This window comes from Macaca thibetana, chromosome 1 (genome assembly GCF_024542745.1).
Source record: "Macaca thibetana thibetana isolate TM-01 chromosome 1, ASM2454274v1, whole genome shotgun sequence".
NCBI classification, from domain to species: domain Eukaryota; kingdom Metazoa; phylum Chordata; class Mammalia; order Primates; family Cercopithecidae; genus Macaca; species Macaca thibetana.
The window spans coordinates 125,859,983-125,873,941 of record NC_065578.1 but is presented as its reverse complement, the minus strand read 5'-3'; the positions used below and the strand labels follow the sequence as shown (position 1 = coordinate 125,873,941).

The 13,959-nt window shown below is 42.7% G+C and overlaps 2 protein-coding genes across 35 annotated transcripts in view; one reads left to right on the top strand and one right to left on the bottom strand.

The window, feature by feature from the left end:
* S100A1 (S100 calcium binding protein A1) overlaps positions 1-13,959 on the bottom strand; it is a 1,186,348-nt gene that overhangs the window by 234,591 nt on the left and 937,798 nt on the right. The window lies entirely within an intron of this gene.
* S100A8 (S100 calcium binding protein A8) overlaps positions 1-13,959 on the top strand; it is a 675,486-nt gene that overhangs the window by 1,720 nt on the left and 659,807 nt on the right. The window lies entirely within an intron of this gene.

Here is a 13,959-nt window from a genome sequence, read left to right as displayed (position 1 = left end):
ATGTTTCCTCCCTCTCCACTCCCAAGCTCCCAACTCAATTAAATGATAAAGGAATAGACAAGTAGGAAAATAAATTAGTAAAACTTAAGTCAAAGAATAGGTTATTCAAATGCTGCCCTACGGGATTCTATGGTTTGGTGATCAGAGAATTATCTAAAAAAAACTTCCCAAGGCCTGGTACAAGGGGAAGGCCCGAAGATGAATAGTTATTCTCTGAGACGTGCATCAAAAAAAGAAAATGAAGGGGAACCTTTTGACAAGAACGTCACCCCAAACTGGATTTCCATGCTGTGGTGTGGGGAATTTTCTGTTGTCCTCACTTAGGTGCTGGGGCAATGATGTTAGCGATGGGTGAAGAGGTAGGAAGCTGTCACCAGAATCACTAAACCAGGGTTCTTAACTTGTCTGTCTATACATCTCTGAAATTGCGTTGAAGTTGAGTGCATCATTTTGAGTGCATGTACTGAGAACATTCCTCCACGGCTTCCATCAGAGTCTCAAAAAGGCCCAACACCTCAAAAAGGTTAAGAATGCTTGTCCTGCTTACTGGCTTTTAGTAATAAAAGGCAGAGTATTTCTCTTTGTCTCTCTCTCTCTCTCTTTTTTTTTTTTTTGAGACACAGGGTCTTGCTCTGTCACTTGCACTAGAGTACAATGGCATGATCATGGTTCACCGTAGCCTCGAACACCTGGGCTCAAGTAATCCTCCCAGCTCAGTCTCTTTGGTAGCTGGGACTACTGGCATGAGCCACTACCCTTGGCTAATTTTTAAATTATTTTTTTGTAGAGATGGAGACTTGCTATGTTGCCCAGGCTAGTGTCAAACTCCTGGACTCAAGAGATCCTCCTACCTTGGCCTCCCAAAGTGCTGAGATTACAGGTGTGATCCACACCACACCTGGCCAAAAGGTGGAATATTTTTATTGCTATTGTTATGTTGGGTGGGTGGGTGGATGCTTTGTGGGGACATTTGTTGTTGCCAAGGGTTAAACCAGTTCCTATCCTGCTGCCCACAGTCCTTCACAGCTCTCCTGCTCTGTGAAGCTCAGGATACGCCCTGGCCTGGAAGATGGAGGCTGCTTGGTGTCCCTCTGCACCACACAAGGGCCCCAGCCATTGCCGAAGCACAGGCTACAGTGGCTGAACAAAAGACCTTATTTCAATGGAAAAGGTTTTCCTGTTTATTCCTCCACTTGGGAACCAGAACAATTTTGGTTGGGTCCAGAACCCAGACCATTTTCTGCCCTCCTGCCTGGCAGAATTCAGTCTAAATTCAAATGGGCTGAAGAGGGGAGAAAAAGCTACCAACACTTATGGTGGGGTATGGTGGGGTCTCTGTGTGTGTGTGTGTGTGTGTGTCAGGGTGGGAGTGCAATCTATCTCAGTGCTTTTGATTCCCCCTTGGAAGTACACTGTTGGACTTGCTGTCAATTGATTCTTTGCAGGAAGAGTTACTAAATACAGCAGGGAGCTTTCCACCCTCTCTGGGATAATTATTGTGCTTGGAACCCCAGGATCACGGGCTGAAGAGAGGAAGCTAACTCTGGGGTAGTGGAGGGGAGAGGTTCTTTGGAGAAGCTAGACATGCTTCATGCCCAAGAGGAGAAGAGGAGGTGACCAATTCCCTAGGATTTCAGGAGGAGGCAAACATTTTCCTATCACTAGCAAAATGCCACTCAGATTAACTGGTTTCCAGTGCTGAAGATTACACAGCTCAGGTCACTGAGCTTTTTTCTTGTAGTATACCTTAATCATATAAAATGTGAATGAGCAGGGAAAGGTAACAGTTTAAGCCCTTATTCACAGATGTTTTAATTACCAGCCAGTTTTATTTGTTATCAGCTAACATATTAGTGAAAATGGTTGGCAGCCAGCTGAAAGTTAAGATTGGGATCTAAGATGGGATGAGAAAATCTAGTCGTCAGAATATGGAGATGGGCTTCTCCTGGGGCAAGGAGGAAAGCCTAGGCATTAAATTGCTTTCTTCTCAGTTTTGCTGAAGGATATCTATGCATCCCCCTACGCCAGTGCTTCTACTTAAGTCAGGAGTGTGGAATACACTCAGCATTGCAGAAACGGAGATTATGGAGCTCTGAGAGACACCACAGTGATCTTGCTATAATTTTCTCCAATACATAGTCTAAAGGTGAGCAGCTGACCCGAATGTGGCCCAGGCTGAAAAAGGTACAAAAGGTCTCAGGGTTCACCAAGCCACATCTCAGATCAACTCAACATTTAGGGGACCTCACAAGAGAAAAGATAGTAAAAGGAGTACACAAAAGGAGCGAGCACCCCGATTCTGCCTCTCAGCTATCCACATTGGTGGTGGTGGTGGGGTGTGTGTGTGTGTATGTGTGTGTCAGGGTGGTGAGGGGCAACCTATCTCAGTGCCTTTGATTCACCTTGAAAGTGCACTATTGGACTTGCTGTCAGTGGATTCTTTTGGGGAGAGTTACCATTCTCAGTTGTCTGCCATCACTTGAAAGTCCAATAAGTCTTCTTTTTTTGAGCCCACCAGAAGAGGAACGTGGCCCACAGTGCCCTTTGGAGTTTCACCATAAGTGATGGGTACTGGTTGTGAAGAATTGGGTCAACAGTTGCTTCTTGAGTGCACAGTGGGGCAGGGGAGGTGGCACAGCTGTCACTGGCCCTCTGGAGAAGAGAAGTGAGAGAGGCAGGCCTTGGAAGCTTCCTGCAGGACGCAGGCTTGGAGATGATGATTTACAAACAAGACTGTGCCCATTACCGAAACCACTGACTGGGCAGAATCAGACAGGACTCGTGGCCCAGAGCAAGGTGATTTCGTTTCCTGTTTCCCCAGCTGCAAAAGAAGAACAAGGGAGTGGGAAGTTTAGAAATAAGTAGTTTAGCAGGAAATCGCATGTAACATTTGAGCCCACAAAGGAGAGCTTGGCTCACCAATTGAAGCAGATCCGGCCACTATGATTTCTGGTTCCTATAAGGATGACCTCTCTGAAATCTTGCTTCTCCTTCCAAGTTCTTCGCCCAAGGGTCCTGACTTCAGGTGTGTTCCTAGTGGTTGTGACAAAAGTCTTAAAAGGCATGGAGAGGATCTGGACTTGGGCAGTCCGTCTACGGTGGCTGAGTAAAAGGCCTGATTCCAAAGGAAAAGATTTTCCTGTTTATCTTTCCACTTGGGAACCAGAACAATTTTGATTGGGTCCAGAATCCAGCCCATTTTCTGCCCTCCTGCTCGGGGGGTGGGTGGCGGAATTCAGTCTAAACTCAAATGGGCTGAAAAGGGGAGGGAAATCCTACCAACACTTACTGGGCTCCAGCTGTGTGTCAGTGTGAAAGAAAAAAACCATCACCTCAAACCTGGAAAAAGGCAAACTGGTGATTGCTTATATTTTTGACCTCATGCTAGAGTCTGTCTGAATAAAAGCAGGTCCTTGCTACTAGTCCTCATCTGACACTTTCGAGAAAACTAATCGGCAAAGTATGTTTGATAGTAATCCATAACAGATGAAGTAGATGGTTTACCTCTGCTGGCTAGGGCAATATGGCTTTAAGGGCTGGTCAAGACATTAAACCCAAAACTGTTATGGTTTTTGTCACCCTATGAAAAGTCAAAAGACTTGTATCTTGTCTTGTGTCTAAATTAAGAATCTTAGACATTACTTTCTAACTGTCTTTCATATTCTTAATATCCTTCAAACCAGTTCAAAAAGTCTTCCTTGCTGGTTCTCTCATTAATGAACTGAAACAAAAATTTTGACACAGGCCCATGATTTTGTTGATGATTTTGCTTTTTAGCTCAAGACATTGTGGTAACTTATCTCATTTCTCATAACAACCCTATGAAAGAGGTAATTGCTATTTCCATTTTGTACATGAGGAGACTCAGAAACTCATGTCTCCAAGCAAGAGACCCTAATTAAAACATGAAGGTGCTCTCTTCTAGCTGTTTTCCACCCTGGGTGTGGATGGGACAGCCCTTCCTCACCTGACTACCTGGCCTCTTTCTCCTCATCCCCCGTAGGGTCTCTGCGGTCCAGAGTGAGGAGCAGGGAGAGAAGGTACCAGATGAACTTCTCTCTTGGGCCACTCTCCCTTGCCCAGAACTTTACCTGGCACACCTCAGGGCCTGAAGGATTGGTAGTTTTTTCCTGGTGTGAGCAATCCTCTAGGCAAGGAAAATCTCCCTATGTATAGAGCAAGAGGATTGGCATTTTGATTGCCCTAAACTATTAGGGGTTGCCTCAGTAACAATTCTGTCTTCTTCCCTGGGTGGAGGAGCTTTCCTTCCAGTCTTAGGAGATTGGGAAATTCCCCTGTGATCTAAAACATTGCTGAATCAGCCACCCATGTATTCAGGGCACCTCCGTGCTGGAATAGTCCATCTGTGGCCTGTTACCAATTTGACTGGGGCCCCAACAGCCATCAGTGTTTCTAATTGGAGAGTGACGGCCTCAGTGCAGGTTACCTAGAACACAGACATAAAATCAGACAGATTTTAAACACTGTCAATGGTATCGGAAATTAGGCACATCATACAATTTACCTTGCCACCTAACTCATGGCTAAATCTGACATGGGCTTTGTACACTTGAACAAGAGACTTTTATAATGACAGCTCCCTGACCGGAGTTACATGTGCTCCCCTGGCTAAAATATTCCTTTGTGGGGTATACTGCAGAATACCTGTCACCCTCAGATAGAGCATGCTGTTTTGGAATTTGGGGTCCTCAAGTGTTTGTGCAAAAGCTGGAAAGGCTTCTGACATTGTAGGGTTGCCTGAGATACTCTTCCAGGAAGGCATTCTGATAGCTGATTCCATTTTGCTGTCTGCATCCCCTTACCTGGCATAGGTGTACATACCCTGGGAAAAAGGGTACCCAGCTTGTCATTGACTATGTCAGTGATAACTAGTGCTACCTAACCTGGGCTATTTAGGACCGATGAAACTCACTGAATTCATTAGCTAAGCTGGTGATGAACACCTGAACAGCCTCTGATCATCTGCTGGCAGAGCAGAGTGGCCTTCGGTTGTTACCAACACCTCCTGCTACACCTGAGTAAACACCTCAGGGATTGTACAGACAGGGGAAGGGATCCAGAGGCAGACCCAGCCCTTTGGTTTCAAACAGTGAGGACATCTGAAGGATCCTTCTTTGGTCTCTTTGCAAAAAAAAATTGTTTTAGATTCAGGGTATACATGTGCAGGTTTGTTACATGGGTATATTGCATGATGCTGAGGCTTGGGCTGCCAATGATCTCATTGCCCAAATAGTGAACATAGTACCTGTTAGGTCGCTTTTCAACCTGGTGCCCCTCCTGCCCTCCCTCCTTTTGGAATCCCCAGCGTCTACCGCTCCCATCTTGATGTTGGTGTATACTCAGTGTTTAGCTCTCACTTATAAGTGAAAACTTCTGGTACTTGGTTTTCTGTTTCTACATTAATTCACTTAGCATAATGGCCTCCAGCTGCATCCATGTTGCTGCAAAGGGCATGATCATGTCCTTTTTTATGGCTTCATAGTATTGACGTATATGACATATATGTACTACCTTTTTTTTATCCAACTGCCATTGATAGGTACCTGGGTAGATTCCATGTCTTTGCTAATGTGAATAGTGCTTTGATAAACATACTAGTGCAGGTGTCTTTTCTTTTGGGTATATACTCACTAATGGGATTGATGGGTTGAATGGCAATTCTATTTTTAGTTCTTTGAGAAATCTTCAAACTGCTGAACTAATTTGCATTTCTACTAACAGTGTATAACCATTCCTTTTTTTCTCCAACCTTGCCAACATCTGTTATTTTTTGATTTTTAAATCATAGTCATCCTGACTTGTGAGATGATATTTCATTGTGGTTTTGATTCACATCTCCCTGATGATTAGTTTTTGCATACGTTTGTTGGCTACTTGTGTTTCCTTTTTGAGAAATGTCTGTTCATGTCCTGTGCCCACTTTTTAATGGGGTTATTTTTTTTTTCTTAAGTTGTTTGAGTTCCTTGTAGATTCTGGGTATTAGCCTTTTGTCAGATGCATAGTTTGTGAATATTTTCTCCCATTATGTAGATTATCTGTTTACTCTGTTATTAGTTTCTTTCACTGTGTGGAAGCTTTTTAGTTTAATATTAGGTCCCATATCAATTTTCATTTTTGTTGCATTGCTTTCGAGGACTTAATCATAAATTCTTTGCCTAGAACATGTCTAGAAGAGTATTTCCTAGGTTTTCTTCCAGGATTTTAATAGTTTAAGGTCTTAACATTTAAGTCTTTAATCCATCTTGAGTTAATTTTTGTATATGATGAGAGGTAGGGGTTCAGTTTCATTCTTCTGCATATGGTTAGCCAGTTTCCCCAGCACCATTTATTGAATAAGATTTCCTTTCCCCATTGTTTATTTTTGCCAGTCCTGTTCAAGGTCAATTGGTTGTAGGTATGTGGCTTTATTTCAGTGGTCTCCATGCTGTTCCATTGGTCTAAGTGTCTATTTTTGTACAAATACCATACTGTTTTGGTTACTATAGTGTTGTAGTATAGTTTGAAATTGGGTAATGTGGTACCTCTGGTTATATTCTTTTTGCTTAAGATTGCTTTGGCTATTTGTGCTCTTTTTGGTTCTATATGAATTTTAGACTAGTTTTGTAAAGTTGTCTGAAAAATGACCTTGGTAATTTGATGGGAATAGCATTGAATCTATAGATTGCTTTGGGCAATGTGGACGTATTAAATTAACTATAACAATTCTTCCAATCCATGAGCATGAAATGCTTTTTCATTGGTTTGTGTCATCTATGATTTCTTGTAGCAGTGTTTTATAGTTCTTCTTGTAGAGGTCTTTCACCTCACTGGTTAGATGTTTTCTTAGGTTTTTTTTTTTGTGTGTGTGACTGTTGTAAATGGGATTGCATCTTTGATTCGGTTCTCAGCTTGAATATTATTGTTGTATAGCAATGCTACTGATTTTTCTATGTTGATTTCGTTTTTTGAGATTTGCTGAAGTTGTTTATCAGGTCTAGGAGTCTTTTGGCAGAATCTTTAGAGTTTTCGGGACATGGAATCATATTGTCAGTGAAGGAAGATAATTTGATTTTCTCTTTTCAATTTGGGTTCCTTTTATATCTTTCTCATGTCTAATTGCTCTGGTTAGGGCTTTTAGTACTATGTTGAATAGGAGTAGTGAGAGTAGACATCCTTATCTTGTTCTAGTTCTTAGGCAGAATGCACCCAAAATATACTTATTCAGTATGATGTCAACTGTGGGTTTGTCATAGATGGCTCTTATTATTTTGAGGTATGTTTCTTTGAGGTCCAGTTTATCGACAGCTTTTATTGTGAAGAAATGTTGAATTTTTATTGAATGCTTTTCTGCATCGATTGAGATGATCATATAGTTTTTTGTTTTTAATTCTGTTTATGTGGTGAATCACAGGTATTTATTTGCATATGTTGAACCATCCCTGCATTCCAGGAATAAAGTCCACTTATTTGGGAAATTAACTTTTTGATATGCTGCTGTATTTGGTTTTCTAGTATTTTATTGAAGAGTTTTACATCTATGCTCATCAGGGATATTGGACTGTAGTTTTGTTTTTTTTTTGTTGTACCTTTGCTGAATTTTGGTGTCATGAGGATACTGGTTTCATAGAATGAGTTAGGGAAGAGCCCCTGCTTGATTTTTTGCAATAGTTTCTTTAGGATTGATACCAGCTTTTCTTTGTAGATCTAGTAGAATTTGGCTATGAATCCATCTGATACAGGTTTTTTTCACAGTTGTTGTTGTTATTGTTGGTAGGTCTTTTATTACTGATTCAATTTCATTACTTGTTATTGGTCTGTTCAGAAATTCTGTTTCTTCCTGGTTTCCACCAATGTATCCATTTCCTCTACATTTTCTTTTTTTTTTTTTTTTTTTTTTTTGAGACGGAGTCTTTGCTCTGTCACCCAGGCTGGGGTGCAGTGGCGCGAACTCGGCTCACTACAAGCTCCGCCTCCTGGGTTTACGCCGTTCTCCAACCTCAGCCTCCCGAGTAGCTGGGACTACAGGCGCCCGCCATCTCGCCCGGCTAGTTGTTTTTGTACTTTTAGTAGAGACGGGTTCCACCGTGTTAGCCAGGATGGTCTCGATCTCCTGACCTTGTGATCCACCCGTCTCGGCCCTCCCAAAGTGCTGGGATTACAGGCGTGAGCCACCGCGCCCGGCCCTCCTCTACATTTTCTAGTTTGTATGCATAGAGAGGTTCATATCTCTGAGGATCTCTTGTATTTCTGTGGAATCTGTTGTAATATCACCTTTGTCATTTCTGATTGTGTTTATTTTGATCTTCTCTCATTTTCTTTGTTAATCTAGGTAATGGTCTATCAATCTTGTTTATCCTTTCAAAAAAGCAAGTTTTCATTCACTGATCCTTTGTGTGGCTTTTTGGGTCTCAATTCATTTAGTTCTGCTCTTACTTTAGTTACTTCTTTTCTTCCTAGCTTTGGTTTAGTTGTTCTTGATTTTCTTGTTTTTTAATTTTTTAATTTTTACTTTAGGTGTGAGGTTGGGTTGGTAATTTGAGGTCTTTTTATTAATATCTTCTTGATATAGGCATTTAGCACTATAAAATTCCCTCTTGTGGGGATAGACTAGAGAGGCCGGCGGGCGCACAGGCGAGCGGGCCGGGAGTGGCCGAAGAGCCTGCAGCAGCAGCGCAGCGGACCCGGGCAAGGAGGTCAACGCTCCTGGAAACTTGGGCGCCCCTCCGCGCCAGGAGCGATGAAGACTGTCGCGCCCCGGTCGCGCCCTGGATGCGGTTCTACTCCAACAGCTGCTGCCTGTGCCGCCATGTCGGGGCCAGCACCATCCAGCTCGGTGTCTGGTACCTGATCATCAATGCCGTGGTACTGTTGATTTTGTTGAGTGCCCGGCTGATCCGGATCAGTATCACTTTTCAAGTTCTGTACTGGGAGGCGACTTTGAGTTCATGGATGATGCCAATATGTGCATTGCTATTGTGATTTATCTTCTTATGATACTGATATGCACTATGGCTAATTACGAAGCATACAGGCAAAACGCAACCTGGATCATCCCATTCTTCTATTACCAGATCTTTGATTTTTCTCTGAACACCTTGGTTGCAATCACTGTGCTTGTTTATCCAAACTCCATGTAGGAATACATAGGACAACTGCCTCCTAATTTTCCCTGCAGAGATGATGTCATGTCAGTGAATCCTACCTGTTTGGGCCTTATTATTCTTCTGTTTATTAGCATTATCTTAACTATTAAGGGTTACTTGATTAGCTGTGTTTGGAACTGCTGCCGATACATCAATGGCAGGAGTTCCTCCTATGTCCTGGTTTATGTTACCAGCAATGACACTACGGTGCTCCCACCCCCCTATGATGATGCCACTGTGAATGGTGCTGCCAAGGAGCCGCCGCCACCCTAGGTGTCTGCCTAAGCCTTTGAGTGGGTGGAGCTGGGGGCAGCAGCTTGACTTTTCAGGTACCTGAGCAGTAGTTCTGTTATTTCACTCTTGAGGTGAGCTCTCTGCGCGTGTTTGTTGCTGAAATGCTACTTTAAAAAATTTAGAAGCTAAGTTGAAACCTGTAGTTTTCCTCAACATATGCTTTGCTAGAACACTGTGATAGATTTGCTGTAGAATACTTCCTGTAGGATTAGGGGTGTAAAGGGCTTCACCAACCTTCTTTAGGCATTGAAACTTCCCCCAAATCTGGATGGACCTAGAGTCAGAGAAGTCTGCTTTCCTACCTGCGGGACCCCAAAGTTGGGCAATTAGTCACACGTTTCTCTCCGTTCCCTCTCTTTTGAAAGTGTAAAATAAAACAAAAAGATGGACAACTTTTCTTAAACCATTCCAATGTAGAGAACAATACCTTATGAAAACAGGAATGCCAATTGTGTAATCGTTGTTCTAATTAGGTAAATAGAAGTCCTTATGTATGTGTTTCAAGAATTTCCCCCATAACATCCTTTTTGACTTAAGTTCACTGACTGTTTGCATTTGGTGGTAAAGAATTTTCTCCATGGCCTGACTTAAGACCATTGGAAAGCACCAGGCAGGGGGAGCAGTAACCACCTGATGTCTGTTCTCTCGCATACCACGTCCAGGGTCATGGGGCAGTGTGCCTCGCCTGTGTTAGAGGGTGAAACGGATGTGTTTGGCGCTGCATGGGATCTGGTGCTCCTCTTCTGGATTCACATCCTCACTCAGGGCGCACTTTTACTGAGTGTTCCGCCCTAGCCTGGTTCAAGGAAGTCATCCAACTGACTTTATCAAGTGGAATTGGGATATGTTTGTTGTATATTTGCCTGATGACATGGAAAATGTTTTCCTCCTTCTTCCCCTGCAAAATACATTCTACTGCTTTGAACTCCAAGTACGCCTAATCACCTTTTAAAATGTAAAAGTCTTCAGAAAAATGAGGATTGCTTTCCTTTTATGTGCTTATTATCTTAACTACCTAAATTGCAAGGGATTTTTCTATATTCATATGTTCAAAAGTCGGCAACTCTCCTGTTGGTTCATTATTGAATGTGCTGTGAATGAAGTCTTTTGCAATTAAAATGAGATTCGCCCACAACCAAGATGAAAAAGAAAATCCATCTTAACACTACTTTTGCTACATTCCAGATGTTTTGATATGTTGTGTTATGTCTCTATTTTTGTATGTGTCAAAGAATTTTTTGACTTCTGCCTTAATTTTGTTGTTTAACCAAAAGTCAGGAGCAAGTTGTTTAGTTTCCATTTATTTGTGTGGTTTTGAGAGTTCCTCTTGGTATTGATTTCTATTTTTATTCCACTGTGGTCCAAGATTCTTGGTATAATTTTGATTTTTTTTTGAATTTATTGAGATTTACCTTATGACCGAGCATGTGGTTGATCTTAGAGTATGTTCCATGTGCAGATGAAAATAATATATTCTATGGTTGTTGGGTGCATTGTTCTATAGATGTCTCTTAGGTCTAATTGGTCAACTGTCAAATTTAAGTCCATAATTTCTTTGTTAGTTTTCTGCCTTGATGATCTGTCTGCTGATGTCAGTGGGGTGTTGTCCCCTGCTATTATTGTGTGGCTGCCAAAATCTTTTCTTAGATCCAGAAGTACTTGTTTTATAAATCTAGGTGCTCCAATGTTGGGTGTGTATTTATTTAAGATGGTTAAATTTTCTTGTTAAATAGAACCCTTTATCACTATGTAATGCCCTTCTTTATCCTTTTCTACTGTTGTTGGCTTAAAGTCTATTGGATCTGATTCAAGAATAGCAACTTCTGCTCTTTTTTGTTTTCCGTTTGCATGATAAATCTTTCTCCATCCCTTTACTTTGAACCAACAAGTGTCATTACATGTGAGACAGGTGTCTTGAAGACAGCAGAAGGATGGGTCTTGTTAAATCGAATTTGCCACTGTTTGTGTTTTAAGTGCAGGGTTTAGGCCATTTACATTGGAGGTTAATATTTGTGTGTGAGGCTGTGTTCCTGCTTGTTTGATTTCTTTTTTTCTTTTGCGTCTTGCTCTGTCGCCCAGGCTGGAGTGCAGTGGCGAGATCTTGCCTCACTGCAAACTCTGCCTCCCGGGTTCATGCCATTCTCCTGCCTCAGCCTCCTGAGTAGCTGGGACTACAGGCACCTGCCACCATGCCTGGCTAATTTTTTGTATTTTTAGTAGAGATGGGTTTCACCATGTTAGCTAGGATGGTCTTGATCTCCTGATCTCGTGATCCGCCTTTAGCAACCTCTTGCCTGGATGATTGGGATCCTGGGCTAGTCCCTTCTCCAGGCATATGTGAAAAAAAAAATCTCAGGACTCCTAACTTACTAAGCCAGAGGGAAATATCAAGCTGGGAAATGGGTCATGCAAACCTGCCCCCCGAGGTTTGTTTCTAAATAAGATAGCTACAAAGATAAAAAGCCATATACCATCCTCACAATTTGCCCACAAGGAAATTCCTTGTGAGCCTCAAGATCCTTACCCTAAAACAGTTCTATTGAATTTCACCCTGGCAGTGTAATTGATAGCTTATCTTCACAGGTGTGGGAAAAATAACAGAACATAAAGTCATCCCTCTGCTCACCCAAGACAAATCCATATCTGATTGCTTCCTCTGCCCTATTTTTGTGATCTTATGTAAAAATGCAGATTCACTGAGCCAGATGAAGGCATAAGTGACTATTTCTTCTACTCCCCTCCCACATGAAAATTGTGTATTCAGTGAAAGATCGATCAAAGACTCAAAAGGATGCAATCACTTGTCTCTTATCTACTGACACATATAAAAAGTATTTCTTCCTCTTCTCCCAATATCCACTGTTTCTCCTTCAAATATTGAAGCCCTCAAAATAATCTTTGGAGAAAGGCATAGATCTACCTCCTGGGCACGCATCCTTAACTTTGGCCAAATAAACCTAAAATGATTGAGACTCGCCTTGGTCACTTTCATTGATTTACACAGGCCTGATCATCCTGCTGTGGTGGTGTCCTCCTGGGCCTAGTGAAACAAATACTGTCAGTGGCTCAACAATGTTGCACTGAGATTGTGTCAGTCAAGGTGTCACACGGATCTGAGAGACAAACTTTTGCCTCCAGATCCAGGGAGGTCGGTGGGCACATGAAATGAACTAGCTTTGCTAAGGGGGATATATGGGTTGTGGGGCAGATGGCAGCACAGGTTCTCGCATGGCCTTGGCTGCTCAGCAATCTTATTGACCTCTAGGCATAAACCAAGGGCAGAGTGCTTTTGGATGTCCCTCAGCTTTGGTGTGACATGCGTAATGTACAGATGAGACTTAATCCATTTTGGGCAGGTTTCTGAGTCTTGAAGGACCACCTCTCCATGAATCCTGGGCATCTGTTGTCCCTTGCTGCCTCTCTGTGAATAATAAAGTTGCCTTACTAAAACTCACGTGAATGTTCTGTCTTACTGAACTCATGAACATGGTAAAGTAACCCAGGCATGGCGAACTTCCCTCACACACAGTGATTACCCTACTGCAGCTTTCTAGGTCTTTGTAACAGCCAAGTTGGAAAGTGTGTTGGGAACGCAAAAGGAAGGCATAGTAGTATTGCTCTCTCCTTTTTTGAAAACCTTGGAATCTTTTTTGAAAATTTATCCTCTGCTCCAGTGATGAGCTTTGCATCCCAGAATGACTTAGGAGGAGATCTCCCTTCCTGTCTCCTTAGCTGCATACAGATCTTTAAGTTGATATTCCATTTGCCAAAAGGAGCTGGTAACCTCATCTGTTAAAACAAGACACCCATGCTGTAAAGTTTGTTCTCCTGGTCTTTAATTAGGGAGAAGCAGAGTAGAGCTAAACCTGAAGGCTGGGCCCTGGTTCAGTGCTAAAAAACGTGCAGGGCACCCATGTGCGGGTGGGTGGGGTGGGGGTGATTTTGTTTCAGGCTGAGCAGGAGGGTAAAATTCGAGCTGGGTACAATCTGGGCTGCTCCTGTGGCAGCCAAAGCCACAGGTTTGAAGCTTCTGTTGAGCAACAGAGTACTTTACATAAATTGCCTCAAGATGAATCAGAGATTTCTTCACCCAAGGGTGAAGATGAAGCCTGCACTGATGATAAAACCTTCCTTGGCTCAGTGCCCTTCACCACTGATGGCTTTTTGCTGTAGCTCCACATTCCTGTGCATTGAGGGGTAAGTTTCCTTTTCCTTGGATGGGTTCTTAGGTGGGCCTTTTCCTTGGATGGGTTCTTAGGTGGTCCACAGGGTAGTGACTGCAGTGAAATCACAAGGTGTTGGAAGCCACAACCCTCCACTTGCCTGAGCACCTCTGGGGTGACATTGCATTTTAGACCCAAGTAGATCAGCTCCTGTGCTAGGTAGACCCAGTCCCATGACTTAAGAATGGCTAAACAGGGGTGAACTATGGACCATTTGTAGGGGACATGTGGCCATAGTGCTATCACCTGAGGAAAGCAAACAGCCTGGCCAATCACAGAACCCTTCCCAAGGGCGCTTG